General features: G+C 45.9%; 1 protein-coding gene across 6 annotated transcripts in view; it reads right to left on the reverse strand.

Moving 5' to 3' along the window:
- The window catches only part of ATL3 (atlastin GTPase 3), a 33,224-nt gene extending 21,676 nt beyond the window's left edge, over positions 1 to 11,548 (reverse strand). For 2 of the 6 annotated variants that reach the window (XM_074273333.1, XM_074273329.1), the window contains exon 1: positions 11,325 to 11,548. The gene's annotated coding sequence lies outside the window, so the exon portion shown is untranslated. The remainder of the gene's footprint in view (positions 1 to 11,324) is intronic. The other 4 variants (XM_074273335.1, XM_074273332.1, XM_074273331.1 and 1 more) reach the window with 4 other exon arrangements.
- Positions 11,549 to 14,918: the final 3,370 nt, after the last annotated feature.

The following is a 14,918-nucleotide window of genomic DNA, read 5'->3' on the forward strand; positions in this document are numbered from 1 at the left end:
CCTCCCCCCGATGGCAGGTAATCCCATACATTTTACATGTGTTACAATATCTGTGTGAAAATACCATTTTCTTGTTGCACATTAAGTATTAGATTCCGAAGGTATAAGTAACCTGGGCAGACAGACAGTAGCGCTAACAGTTTACATTCACTTCCCAGTGTTCCTTCTCTGGGTGGAGTTATTTCTGTCCATCATTGATCAGCTGGAAGTGAGTTGGATCTTCTTTATGTTGAAGATATCCACTTCCATCAGAATACATCCTCATACATCTTCAGCATTGAAGAGTACAGAGATCTTCTGGTTCGAAATAGCATATTTCTATAAAATCATGCATATGCTTGGACCTAACAACTTATTTAATGATTTATTTTTTAAAAAATAAAGATAAAGGACCTATAGGTATCAAAATATTTATGGTAGCTCTTCTCTCAGACAAAGGATTGGAAATTGAGGGAATGCCCAGTGGTGGGGAAATGGCTGAATAAATTGCGGCATGTGATTATGCAGGATGCTCTCAGAAAAATCTGCAAAGTCCTCCTTGAGCTTGAGCTAAGTGGAACGTACTACACACAAAGTCACAGCAAAGCTGTGGGATGAGCAGCTATGGAAGGCGGATCCAAGACTACTCTGAAGGTCTTGTGATAAAAAATGCTGTCCATACACAGAAAAAGAACTAATTGTGTCTGAATAAAGATTGAAGTATACTCTCTCTCTTTTTTTTTTTTTTTTTTTAAAGCTATTTTTCTTGAGTTTTTTTTCTGGGGAGGGAGGGAGGGGAAAGAGGGAAAGATCTGTTTTTGTTCATAACATGACTTTTATAGGAGTGTTTTGCATACTTTCACATGTGTTTCCTTAATGGGGGGGTAGGGTGGAGTAGGGAGAAAGGGAAGAAATCTAGAACTCAAAAGTTTTAAAAAATAAATATAAAAAACTTTTATATGTAACTAGAGAAAATAAAAATATTAAATGTTAAAAAAAATTTCACATCGGTTACTGGCCTATATGCTCATGGTTACACTTACATTTTAAAGTGATTCCAGTAAAAATAAAGCACTACAGGAAACATCAAGAAATCTGAATGGTCAGGGGAAAAGCAAGTGTTTCAGAAAATGAAGGGTGAGCAAAATAGCTTTTTTCTTTCAATTACTTGAAAATCTTTCCAAAAGGCAGTAGTCCTTCTTTCCTGCCTTTGCATTATAGAGAGCAACACTCCTTTTTCTCTGTTGATTGAGAACTTTGGAACGTCTTCCTTAGGATCAATTATGACTATATAGAGGTGAAAGCAGGTAGAAACCTGGACAGCAGAAAATTTGGATTTTTGATCCCAGGTCTGCCACAATAATAAACCTAGAATCAGAACTCTTTAAAGGCCTCGGTAAAAAAGATGGGGTCTGACTAAATGTCTGAGGCCTTCCAATTCAAGAGAGAAAGACTAATGATGCTACACAGAGCAGACTGGAGACAGGTTTTGAGAAGAAAAATGAACATCTGACTGCTTGTTTCCATTTCACCCATTTATTTCCTAAATAAGGGAGAATACTCATGAATTTAAGGCTTTGCTTACTTAATGAAGGCTCTTCCTGCAATTTCCACATGCTCTTTGGATGGGTTTTCTCATTCTTTCAGCTACATAAAACTAAAAAGTCAAGATCTTAGAATCCAAATACTTGGTTTTCAAGTCCCAGCTCTGACAATTATAAATTCTGTGGATCTGGACAAGTCATTTAGCCTAGTTGGGCTAATATACTAAGAATGACAATACTACCAAATACCACAAAATACTATTTTGTAGGGCTAGGAAAAAAATAATCCCAACATTCATATGGAGGAACAAAAAGTCAAGAATCTTAAAGGTACTACTGAAAAAAAGAGGGGAAAAGAAAGGAGGCCCTCAGTACCAAATCTGAAACATATTGCAAAGTAATAGTAATCATTAAAGTAATCAGGTTTTTTTTAAAAAAAGGAGAGAGAATGATCTGTGGAACAGATGAAATATACCACACACAGACGAAAACATAGAAACGTGGTGTTTGATAAAGCAAAGATTCCAATCACTAATGAAACTGCTTGACCAAAACTGCTGGGAAAATTGGACAGCAGCCTGCAGAAATTAGCTTTAGACCAGCATCTCACAGCACATATCAAGATAAGCTCCAGATAAATATATGACTTAAGAAATAAAAAGTTAGATCACAACAAGTTAGAAGAGCAAGATGGAAATTAACTTTCAGATCTACAGAAAGGTCAAGTCGTCCCTGACTGTGATAGAGAACTCTACCTAACACAAACTAGATGTAAAATATACAAACTTTTGCACAAATCTAGCATCATAAAGATTAAAAGAGGGGCAGCTAGGTGGTGCAGTGGATAGAGCACTAGCCCTGAAGTCAGGAGGACCAGACCTGGGCAATGTCCCTTAACCCCAATTGCCTCAGAAAAAAAAAAAAAAAAAAAAAAAATTAGAAGAGAAAGGGGTAACTTGGGGGGGGGGGGATCTTTGCAACAAGTTTCTGCCAAAGATCTCATTGAAAATAGGTGAGATGGGAAAACTGGGACACTAATGCATTGTTGGTGGAATTGTGAAGAATCCAGCCATTGTGGAGAGCAATTTGGAACTATGCCCAAAAAGTTATCAAACTGTGCATACCCTTTAATCCAGCAGTGCCGCCTCTGGGCTTATATTCCAAGGAAATACTAAAGAGGGGAAAGGGACCTCTATGTGCCAAAATGTTTGTGGCAGCTCTTTTTGTAGTAGCTAGAAACTGGAAATAAATGGATGTCCATCAATTGGAGAATGGTATATGAAGGTTATATTATTGCTCTGTAAGAAATGACCAACACGATGAATACAGAGAGGTTTGGAGAGACTTACATCAACTGATGCTGAGTGAAATGAACAGAACCAGAAGATCACTATACACTTCAACAATACTGTATGAAGATATATTCTGATGTAAATGGTTATCTTCAACATAAAGAAGATCCAACTCACTTCCAGCTGATCAATAATGGACAGAAACAGCTACACCCAGAGAAGGAACACTGGGAACTGAATGTAAACTGTTTGCACTACTGTCTTTCTACCCAGGTTACTTATATCTTCGGAATCCAATACTGAACATGCAACAAGAAAATGGTATTTACACACGTATATTATATCTAGGTTATATTGTAACACATGTAAAATGTATGGGATTGCCTGTCATCTAGGGGATGGAGTAGAGGGAGGGAGGGGAAAATTTGGGAAAAATGAATACAAGGGATAGGGTTGTAAAAAAAAAAAAAAAGAAAAAGAAAAAAGAAAATTTACTCATGCTGTCAAAAAAAATTTATAATTACAAAATTAATTAAAAAAAAAAAAAAAAGAAAAGAAAATAGGTGAGGAAACTGATTCAAATTATTAAACAAGAGCCATTCCCCCAATCAAAAAATGGCCAAAAGGATATGACCAGGCAATTTTCTTTCTTTCTTTTTTTTTTTTTTGGTGACCAGGCAATTATCAAAGGAAAAAAATTCATGTTACTAACAATCAAATGAAATAATGTCCTCTATCACTAATTAGACAAATAAAAATTAAAGCAACTTTGAGGTTTCATCTCACCCCTAACATATGGACAAAAGAGGAAATGACCAATGTTACAAGGGAATAGAAGTAAACAGGTAGGACAGTGTATTGTTGGTATTGATTCAAATATTCAGGAAAGCAATTTAGAATTCTGTCCCAGGTTACCAAACAGTGAATGCCGTTTGATACAACTAAACTACAATTAGGCTTATACTTCAAAGGAAGAGGAAAGAGTACACGTGTACACACACACACACACACACACACACACACACCATGATAGGCCAAAATTGTAAATTTGGGAATTATCCTATTAAGGAATGACTAAACCAGTGGTGATGTGTGAGTATTATAGAATTTACTGTATCATAGGAAATGATGAAAAAGAAAATTTCAGAAAAAATTTGAGAATTCTTGATGAGCTAATGCAGAATGACATGAGCCTAGACAGAAATTAACTTTGAAAACTTTAGAATTTTTTTCAGTAAAACCAATATTCCAAGAAAATCAAGTTGAAAGAGCGCTCACCTCCTGACAGAAAATGACAAACTTAAAATGGAGAGACAGAGGCAGAGAGGAATAAAGTGATTCATGTTCAGACATGGCTAATGTGGGAACTTGCTTTGTTTAACTATGTAGATGTGTGCCGGAGGAATTTTTTGTGGTTTAATCATTACATTTTGTTTTTTAATTTGTGCTGTAGAGAGGGATAGCGGAAGTGACAAAGTTAATTTTTTTAAATATCTGTTGCCTGAAAAGAAAAAATAAGCTTTTTTTTTTTTTTAAAGAAGTCACTGAACTATTCTAATCTATTTCCCTCACCTGTAAAATAGGGAAAGTCCTGCACTCCCTACCTCCCAAGATTGGCAAAAAGGAATATGCTTTATAAACTTTAAAGCGTCTTAGACATGAGACTTATCAGGATAATCATCAGGATGCTGTTTATTCTTCTTGTATTTCCATAGTGAGAAACAACAAAGGAAGAAATGAAGCCAGTGCTTGTCCTCCAGAAGCTCACCTTCCACCAAGGAGGTGTGGACATATAGAAACACATCCAGATGAATACAAGGGACTTGGCTGGAGGCGAGCTCAGATAGTCCAGAAAGGCCTTGAATGGATGGCCACTCTTGGGCTAAGTCATTCAAGAAACCAGAGCATCCAGTGACACCCCAAAGCACCTTCTCAGGAATATTTTAGCTCACCCAGAAATAAGGCACTAAGGCTGGGCAAGGAAAACGGAATGGAAAAGCATTCCGCGAGTGCTTCCAGTGCACCAAGCATTGGGCCACAGAACAGCCTGGGCCCTCGGAACTCTGATTCTCATTCCAAAGGAAAAGGTGAGAAGGGGAAGGTTCCAAGCATGGGGGATGGCCCAAGGACCCAGGGAAAGAGATGGAGTACCAGAGATAAAAGACAGAAGCTTGGCTACACCATGAAGTTCATGAAGAGGAGGAACCAATAACCAGCCTGCTGAGAGCCAGACTCGGAAGGATTTCAGATGTCAAACACACCAGTCTGTTCCTAAAAATACAGGTTTCAAAAGAGAGAAGGACGTAGCCGGATGTGTGCTTTAAGAAAATCAGGTAGGCAGCTCTACCGAGGACAGACTGATTTGGACAGGACATGGAGGCAGGAACATGAGGTGCCAAGGCCTAGAACCCACGGGGCCATTCTGGAGGCTGTCCTCGCACCAGCTCTCCGAGGAGGCAATCGGGCCTGGGAAGGCTTGCCTTGACATGAATACAGGGAAGGCTACAAAGGACAGGCATCCAGGAGAAAGAGAGGTGAGGGCTAAGGGGCTCTGTGCTGGATAGTCAGACCCTGAGGTGCCCATGGGCTTGCCACATGCAGTGGGTCAGACCAGGCTGAGCTCTGGCAACTCTGATAAAGATCTGGGAACTGGCTAGAGACAATTGCACCCATGACATTTCACAAGCATTTCACTAACAATTGCACCATCAATACTTTGGAAATGCTTTGATAACCCCAAAATTTGCATGAGGTGGCACGTCACTATCTCAGGGCTGCGGTGGCTGGCACAGGGCCTGGCACATCACTGGCAGGTCCTAAATCTTGCTGACTGACTGGACCAAGAGAAACACCTGGGCTCAAACCCTGGCTGCTCCCAATCGCCTGATGTGGCTCCTTGGCCAATGATTTCCTCCTTTGTAAGAGCATCAGACCCTCCCACATTTCAGAGAGCTGCCTGTATGTCACCAGGCCCTCTGTGGAGGCAGGAGCAATTAAACTGAAAAGTGGAAGAAGTGCTTTGCTTAAGTTCTGTGAAGTATCCAGAAAGTTCAAAAAACTACTTTCCAAGGAGGACAAGAAGAACCCTGGCTTAGGGGCAGGAGAACTACCTCCTGGGGCAGATGCACTGGATTCAAATGGCCGGGCTGACACGGGGCAGTGGGAGCCTGGCCAAGCCCCCCAAATTGCTCTGTGAAGAATCACAGATCTGCACCAAGGGGTCCTCCCAAAACAAAAGCACGGCTCAGAATCTCTTTTCAAAGGACCATTTGGTAAAATGAGGCTAGATGAACATTTTAGAATAACTTAAAATACTTTAAAAAACATATCCCATTAAAACATTTTTACAGTGAAAGATTCTGACAAAGGCCTCATTTCCAAAATATATAGAGAATTGACTCTAATTTATAAGAAAGCAAGCCATTCTCCAACTGATAAATGGTCAAAGGATATGAACAGACAATTCTCAGACGAAGAAATTGAAACTATTTCTAGCCATATGAAAAGATGCTCCAAGTCATTATTAATCAGAGAAATGCAAATTAAGACAACTCTGAGATACCACTACACACCTGTCAGATTGGCTAGATGACAGGGAAAGATAACGCGAAATGTTGGAGGGGATGTGGGAAAATTGGGACACTGTTACATCGTTGGTGGAATTGTGAATACATCCAGCCATTCTGGAGAACTATTTGGAACTATACTTAAAAAGCTATCAAACTGTGCATACCCTTTGACCCAGCAGTGTTACTATTGGGCTTATATTCCAAAGAGATCTTAAAGAAGGGAAAGGATCTGTATGTGCAAGAATATTTATGGCAGTCCTCTTTGTAGTGGCCAGAAACTGAAAACTGACTGGAGGGCTCATCAATTGGAGAATGGCTGAATAAATTTTGGTATAGGAATATTATGGAATGTTATTTTTCTGTAAGAAATGACCAGCAGGATGATTTCAGAGGCCTGGAGAGACTGACAGGAACTGATGCTGAGGGAAGTGAGCAAGACCAGGAAATCATTATACACGGCAACAATAAGACTATATGATGATCAATTCTGATGGACGTGGCCCTCCTCAGCAATGAGATGAACCAAATCAGTTCCAATAGAGCAGTACTGAAGTGAACCAGCTACATCCAGCGAAAGAATTCTAGGAGATGACTATGAACCACTCCATAGAATTCCCAATCCCTGTATTTTTGTCTGCCAGCATTTTTGATTTCCTTCACACTATTTCAAAGTCTGATTCTTTTTGTACAGCAAAATAACTGTTTAGACCATGTATATATATATATATATATATATATAGTATTTATTTATACTTTAACATATGTAACATGTATTGGTCAACCTGCCATCTGGGGGAGGGGGGTGGGGGAAAGGAGGGGAAACATTGGAACAAAATGCTTGGCAATTGTCAATGCTGAAAAATTATCCGTGCATATATCTTGTAAATAAAAAGCTATTAAAAAAAAAAAAAAAAACCATATCAACAGGGAGATGATTCAGGCTAGTTCCAATAGACCTGTGATGAAGAGAGCCACCTACAACCCAAACTATGGAAATTGAGGCTGGATCACAACATAGCTTTTTCACTCTTTTTTTTTTAGCTTGCTTGAATTTTATTTTCTGTGATTTTTTAAACTTTTTGATCTTATTTTTCTTGTGTAGCAAGATAATTGTATAAACATGTATGACTATATTGGATTTAACATATATTTTTACCCTGTTTAACATATTTTGGATTACGTGCCATCTGGGAGGGAATGGGGGGAAGAAGGGGAAAATGACATCACAAGGTTTTTCAAGGGTCAATTGAAAAATTATCCTTGCATATGTTTTGAAAATAAAAAAACTTCAAAAAAAACAAAAAAAAAACAACCCAACCCTATTCCATTTGTCAGCTGTGAATGACTTTGCTATTCTAAGCAATACGATGACCCACAACTGCTGTGAAGGACGTATAGTGAAAAATCCTGTCCATACCACAGAAAGACTTGACTAGCTCTGACTATATATAGATTCTCTAGATTGAAGCATACCCTTTTTCTTAAAAAAAAAAAAAAAACAACTTAAGAAAAATAAAGTTAAGTAAGGGAGATGTTTTCTTTTACAAAATGACTTTTATAGAAATGTTTTGCATAGTTTCATATGTGCTTTCTTAATGAGGGTTCAGGATGGAGATAAGGAAATCTAGAACTCAAAAATTTTAAAAACAAATATAAAAACATTGCTTTAAAAGTGAGAAAATTTTTTTAAATTAAATTTACAAATGGAATTAAGAATAAAACAAATCCTAAAAGGATATAAACTTTACACACTTGCCAAAATATATATACTTTGTACCAGTACGAGGAGTACAAATCACTCCCTCTGACCCTATGGTTTCTAGAAAGTCCATGATGAGACTCCTGAAAAAGTGAAGCAATGTGTCATTTTAATATCACCCATCATCTTCTCCATCAAAGAAAAAAATCCAATAAATGGAGGCTCCCACTAGCATAAAATGTCTTTAAAACAGGATCCTCACTCTAATGCTCGAAGAAACCTCAGAAGTCATATAACCCAAACCCTTATTTAACAGATAAGGAAACAGAGGCCTGGGAGGCTACATGTCATTCATATAAGTTAACATCAGAGTTGAGTTTTGAACTTGAACCCTACCTCCACAGCTCATGCTCCCCCTAGTCTAAAAAATTGTTGTTTGATGAGTTTTTTTTTTTTTTTTTAACCAACAGTCTCCATTTCTTGTTTTTATTGACTTTTTAAAAAATCAAGTACTTGTCCGGTCTAATTCTTTTAAAATAAGAGTAGCCACCATTTATAGAATGCTCTACAAAGTGCTTGCTTTCTCGCGGGGATCTCAGAAGGCAGCCTGAGGTTATGATGTCAAATACATGGAAAGCAATGCCAAGTGAGGAAATGTTTCCTTTCCTCGAGACTCCTGGCAAGAGACAAAGGTACATGGTAAGAGGACGAAGCTGATTTTACAAAACAAAGTGTGATTATGGAATTATGAAGGAGTGAGCCTATGATTTAATGAAAGGAAGTCTATGGCCCTCCAAAATGAGAAAACCCTCTCAGCAGAGAGCGCTTTCTCTGTGACTGGAGAGGCTTCTGGATTTCAGATAAGTGACTTGCCCAAGGTGATGCGGCCAGGATGAGTCAGAGTCAGGCCCTGAATCCAGCTCTTCCCAGCTGCAAGCCCTCTGCACAGGAGTCACACACAAGGACTGGGCCAGAGGCACAGCTGCCAAACCAGACCAAAAGGTCACTGGGAGATACTTAACAAAGCAAAACTACAATGAAACACGGTAAGCGTTACTATGTGGCTTGCTAAGTCAATATGAGTCCAGGCAGATCTGGCAGCCCCTTTGCTGGAGTCTGCCACCACTGCACTATGCCACAGTATGTCCTTCCTGTGGAATTTCTTTTCTCCGTTATCATATATTTAAAAGAAAAGGCCGTGTGGCCCACGAAGCCAAGAAAACCTGAGTTCAAACTCACCTCTCACACACAGTGGACCTGAGAACTGGGGCAAATGACTTAACTAGCCTCTCAGCTTTTCAGGCAACTCTAAATCACAGCGTGGGAACACAGATCACATTTTGAAACATTTTAAAAACCACAATCTTCCTTTTTTAATTTCATGCACTAAAAAGGACTTCCTCAGCAATGTGCTACCTAGCAGAAGCAGAAGGCCCGAGCTGGCGTACCCCACTCGTGGTTTCTCTCTCCTCCAGTTTCAATACAAGTCCTTGGACCAAACGGGGACCTGACCTCGGTGGCTGCAGAGAAGTCTCCCCGACCAAGTCCCTCACTGTCCAGCAAGTTCACAAATGAAGCTTGCACGTGTTACAGTCAAAAGGGAGGGGCGGGAGGGGTTATGGGTGGCACTTCGATCCCCCAGCTCTCTTTGCAAAAAGAGAAACCCTTTGGAAATTCTCTCCGGCTGAAGCTCATCCTCCACTCCGGAGAGAAAAGCCTCACAGAACGCCCGATTCCCTACCACATTTTTGGCTTCGGTCCCTTGAGGCAGAGAGATCCAGGTTAAAAATAATTTAAGTTTCCCGGCTCCCAGGGCAGGTTTAATAAGAATTGAGTAACAGCAGCAGGCTGCGGGTGGCGGGAGCGCGGAGAAGGCCTCCATCAGGCCTCCCGGGGAGCAGGGTGCCACACAGGTAGGAAGCCGGTCAGAGCCTGGCGCCCAAGCCCTGCCCTCCTCCCCCCACGAGTTCTGCCCGTAAGCAGCAGCCCGGCCTCAGCATCTCCCCTCTCCATCTTCCCGGCCTAATAAGGCCAAAAGCTTCTGCTGCAAACTTTCTGCTCCAATGGGAGGGGGGTGTCTGCAGGGGAAGGAGGACTTTCCTGGGATCGGCTCGCGGAGGGTCACTCACGGCCACACTCAGGGAGGGGCGGACGGATGGCAGAAATCAAGCCTGGACGGGAAACCCCAACTCCACCCGGCCGGCTCCAAGGAGGGCTGACTCCTGGGCACCCGGGAGAGGCACAGGGGAGGGGTCCCCTCTGCCCTGGTAGGAGGGGTCTCCTCACCCCTCTGCCCTGGTGGGAGGGGTCTCCTCACCCTCTGCTCCGGTGGGAGGGGTCTCCTCACCCCTCTGCCCTGGTGGGAGGGGTCTCCTCTGCCCTCTGCCCTGGTGGGAGGGGTCTCCTCACCCCTCTGCTCCGGTGGGAGGGGTCTCCTCACCCCTCTGCCCTGGTGGGAGGGGTCTCCTCACCCCTCTGCTCCGGTGGGAGGGGTCTCCTCTGCCCTCTGCCCTCTGCCCTGGTGGGAGGGGTCTCCTCACCCCTCTGCTCTGGTGGGAGGGGTCTCCTCACCCCTCTGCTCCGGTGGGAGGGGTCTCCTCACCCCTCTGCTCCGGTGGGAGGGGTCTCCTCACCCCTCTGCCCTGGTGGGAGGGGTCTCCTCACCCCTCTGCCCTGGTGGGAGGGGTCTCCTCTGCCCTCTGCCCTGGTGGGAGGGGTCTCCTCACCCTCTGCTCCGGTGGGAGGGGTCTCCTCACCAGGAGGCACGGGGGCGCCCCTCCCCCACTGTCCCGAGGCACGTGCAGAGGCACGCAGAGGAGAAAGGGGTACCTTTCCCACCAGCTGGTACATAAGACCCCTCCCCGACCCTGAGGCAGAGGCAAGAGGTGCCTTCTCGGCCGAAACGTCATTTTACACCGGGGTAAACTGAGGAGCAGAGTGAAGGCTCTTTTCAATAGATGGGAAAGCGCCCTAGCTAGTGTAACTTTTTGCCGATTGGGAAACTGAGGCCCGCGGAAGGGTGGGGTCCCTGGGGAGCAGCGGGTCTAACGACCTAGTGCCCCAGACCGGAACGCTGAGGCCGGGAGGGGGGCCTGGGTACCACCTGGACTAAGCCCCGCCCTTCGCAGACGGAGGGTCTGAGGGCAGGAAGGGGCGGGGACCAAAGCCCCCTCCGCCCAGGCGTTTTACAGGGGCAGAAACTGAGGCAGGGAAGGCCCGGGCTCGGGGTGCGCGGGGTTACCTGCCTTCTCCCCGCTTTCTGTTGAGGCCGCCGCCGCCGCTCGCAGGAAAGAAAACATGGAGCCGCCTCCTCACCAGCCCGGGCGGCAGAGGGAGGGCGGGCCGGGACCGGGCTGGCCGGAGGGCGGGCAGGCGAGCGGGCGGGCAGGCGGATCTGGGCGGGAAACGGGCGGGGACTCGGGTGCGAGGAGAAACGGGCTGCGCACGCGCACCCGGGCCGGGGCCGGCGGCCGGGGGCGGGGCCCGTGGGCATCCCCGCCCACCGCGGCCTCCTGGGAAGCGTAGTCTCATTCTCGCGGCCTCTCGGGCTCTGAGAGTCCCCCGAAACCACAACTCCCAGCGGGCGCTGCGAGGGGAAGCTCGATTCTTTGGCGCTTAGCCGGCCGCGGAACCCTAAATCCCAGGAGGCTGAGCGGCGACGCCGGCGCTCAGCGGAGGCCCGCCCACCGACTTCCTGCGGGCTGGACCGCGTGTCCAAAGCTGCGAGGGTCCGCGGCTGTTCCAGGTGCCTGCTGTTGTAAGGGCAGAGGCCGGCCGGGCCCCCAGCAGCGCCCACTCTAGTGGGGGTACCTCGGCCCGGAGCCGGAGCTTGTAGCCGGGCTGTCTCCCAGCAGCCACGTGGAGCCCGGGCGAGGGGGAGGGGAGGAAGTGGGAAGCCAGAGCTGACAAGGCCTGAGTCAGCCTGGCCGGACGCCGCTGTTAGTTTCATAAGTGGGGACCCGAGGCCAGAGGAGGGAATGGGCGTTTTCCCTTTTTTGTAGTTGGGACCCCGAGGAATTCAGCGAGTGAAGGGCAGAGGACGGGCTCGCACCCAGGACCCCTACCCTGGGAACCAGCCTCGGAGCTCGGCCCCTCCAAACTCTAAGCAGTAAGCCGAGGCCCGGGCTGTGGCGCCCAAGGCCACGCGGCCACGAGGTGGCAGAGCCCACAAAAGCCCGAGCTACACTTAAAGCACCTTCAGTGCTGGCCAACCAGCGAGCCAAGAACCCCGGTCCCCCGCGGTCCCTTCCGCTAAGCTTTAAGGTCTGCAAGCAGCCATCAAAGAAAAATGGAAACTTCTGAGACTTCTGGCCCCAAATGCTCACAAAAAGCAGATCCTGCCCCTCCGCGCTGGAACCTGTTCCTGATCTTCAGCCCGCGCGGCTGTGGCCCAATCCCTGCCCCCCCCCCCAGCTCTGTTTTCTCCCCGGTAAAAGGGGAGGGACTCGATGACCTCCGAGGGCCTTTCCCGTGGGCCTCGCTGCTCTGGACCCCTCGGGTGAGGGAGGGACACGTGAACCACGGGAGGAATGGGATGTCCTCCCTTCCAGCAGCACCCGGGGCCCCGGACTGTCTCCAGGATAACTGCTGTGTCATCACTGGCTCTCAGCCACCCTAGAAAGGAGCCTTCCCTCTGGCCAGCTTTGCTTATCATGGCCATCCATCCCCTGGGTCATTCAGGAGCCCTTGAGCACTTAGGACCAGACCCAGAGGCCCAGGCCAGCCAGTGGGAAATCTGTTTGAGAATTTAACTTCGTTGTGGGACTTTGGGCAGGTCATTGACCTCTGCCTGGGGCCCAGCTTCCTCTAGAGGGTTCCTTTCGTTCCGGACCTTAAGTCCTGTGGGGGGAGGGGAAACGGCACAGTCTTTGTCTGTCTCTCCCCCTACACACTCATACTACCAGATACCTTTCGGGTCCTATCTTGTATTCCCAGGAGCCTCAGAGCAACCTGCCCAGGGAATCAGGTGAAAATAAATGGCCCTAGAGCTGGAATGCACCTCAGAAGGTCATTTAGTTCAGCCCTTTGATTGTAGATTAGGAGAAGGGCTCGGAGCCTGAATCACCTGCACCGGGCATACAGTGGCCAAGATGGGCCTTGGCCCCTCTGATTCCGAGAGCTGGGCCCAGCTGCCTCTTCTTGTGCAGCTCAGTGAGCGCAGAGGCCCTTCTGGTGGGATGTGCAGGCTTTTGATGAGACAAGGCCCCGGGGAAGTAAAATAATTTACTAAATTATAAGTAAAATTAGAAGTTTGTTTATTATAAGTCATCAAGAGATCTCAAATGGAGCAGAACTCTTTGATAGAATTAGAGTTCTGTCCCTCCTGCCCATCAGCCCTCACCCATTCTTCCCACCCTCGTATATAGGATTTGAGACAATACAGACCTTTTGGGTTTGAATGGGCTTCAGTAAGGCTATAGAAAGTTTGATTAGTGAGAGTTCAAATTGTACAGAGCTTAAGTGGAGGTACTTAACGGGAATTCAGTTCTATGATTTTTTTTGTTTATTTGTTTGAGGCTGGGGTTAAGTGACTTGCCCAGGGTCACACAGCTAGGAAGTCTTAAGTGTCTGAGATCAGATTTGAACTCGGGTCCTCTGAATTCCTGGCTGGTGCTCTATCCACTGCACCACCTAGCTGCCCCCTGAATTCAGTTCTATTGAAAGTTAAGTAGGGGTACTTAGCATTAGTTCAGCTCTATAGAAAACTTGGGTGGTGTCAGTGAATTTAGTCTAGAGGGGGTGTGTCTCCTTGAGTCCCAGAGTCTGCAGGCTGTAGAAGCAGCTGAAAGTTTGAAGCCTGAAGCCTAGAAGAAATGACTCCCACCAGTAGTCTGAAAATACAAGGACCAAATATGAGTAACAAGACAATTATTAAAAGTGGAGTTAAGAACCAGGGGCCCCACCCAGAGGAAGAGTCGGGAGGAGTAAGGATTTTCTCTTGAATGTCTTTCATCCAGCCAGCCTTTTACAACCACTGTCTCTGTGGTGTGGTGATGGGTAGATACGAGATCCTTCCCAGCCAGAAAGCAGGGAACAGTTGGGTCCGAGTAGTTCCCCTGGGGGTTGGCTAGTACAAAGGGGTGGCATCTACTGAGGAGCTGGTGGCCTGTGGCAACGGAGCCTTTACAAAGAATGCATTAGGCCGCTTGTGGGACCCACCCTGGGGGTGGTGATGGCACCCCCAGCAGTCCTGGACACCCCCATTCCCCGCAGAGTTCCCGAGTCTAACTAGGAAGTTGTCACCCCATTTCCCAGGACCCACAGAGTAGGACCAAGAAAGCTGGAGAGAAAGTATCAAGAGTAGAGTCCTCAAAGAGACAGAAAGGAGATTAGCCTGAGAAGCTTCTTTCTCCAGTGTCTTTCCCGGGCGTCTTGGGAAAGAGAAACTTCAGGTCTTCTATAGGTTCACAGGAATAAACTGGGTTATCTGAAACAGAAGCAACATGTTTAATCCTAGAACTATGAGTCCAGCTGGGGGACCCTTCCAGTGTAACTGCATTTGGAGCAGTTAAGATGACCTTGTATGGGCCTTTCCACTTCCCGCCTAGGGGGTCAGACCCCTGGGCTTTCCAGCTCTTTAAATAAACCATATCCCGGGATTAACAGGGGAATTGGCCTGAGTAGGAGCATCTGTGGGTTTGGGGAGATGCTCGTTTGCATATTCAGAAAGGGCCTTCTGAACTGCACCAAGTTGTGAAGCAAATTGAGTGACCAGATGTTGTTCAGGATTGTTAGGAAAGGCCTTCCATACAAGAGCTCAAATGGACTGAGATTAATAGATTTTCTGGGGGCAATTCTGATTCTAAGAAGCCCAACAGGGAGATTTAATCCAATC

This window comes from Sminthopsis crassicaudata, chromosome 6 (assembly GCF_048593235.1).
Source record: "Sminthopsis crassicaudata isolate SCR6 chromosome 6, ASM4859323v1, whole genome shotgun sequence".
Classification (NCBI taxonomy): Eukaryota; Metazoa; Chordata; class Mammalia; order Dasyuromorphia; family Dasyuridae; genus Sminthopsis; species Sminthopsis crassicaudata.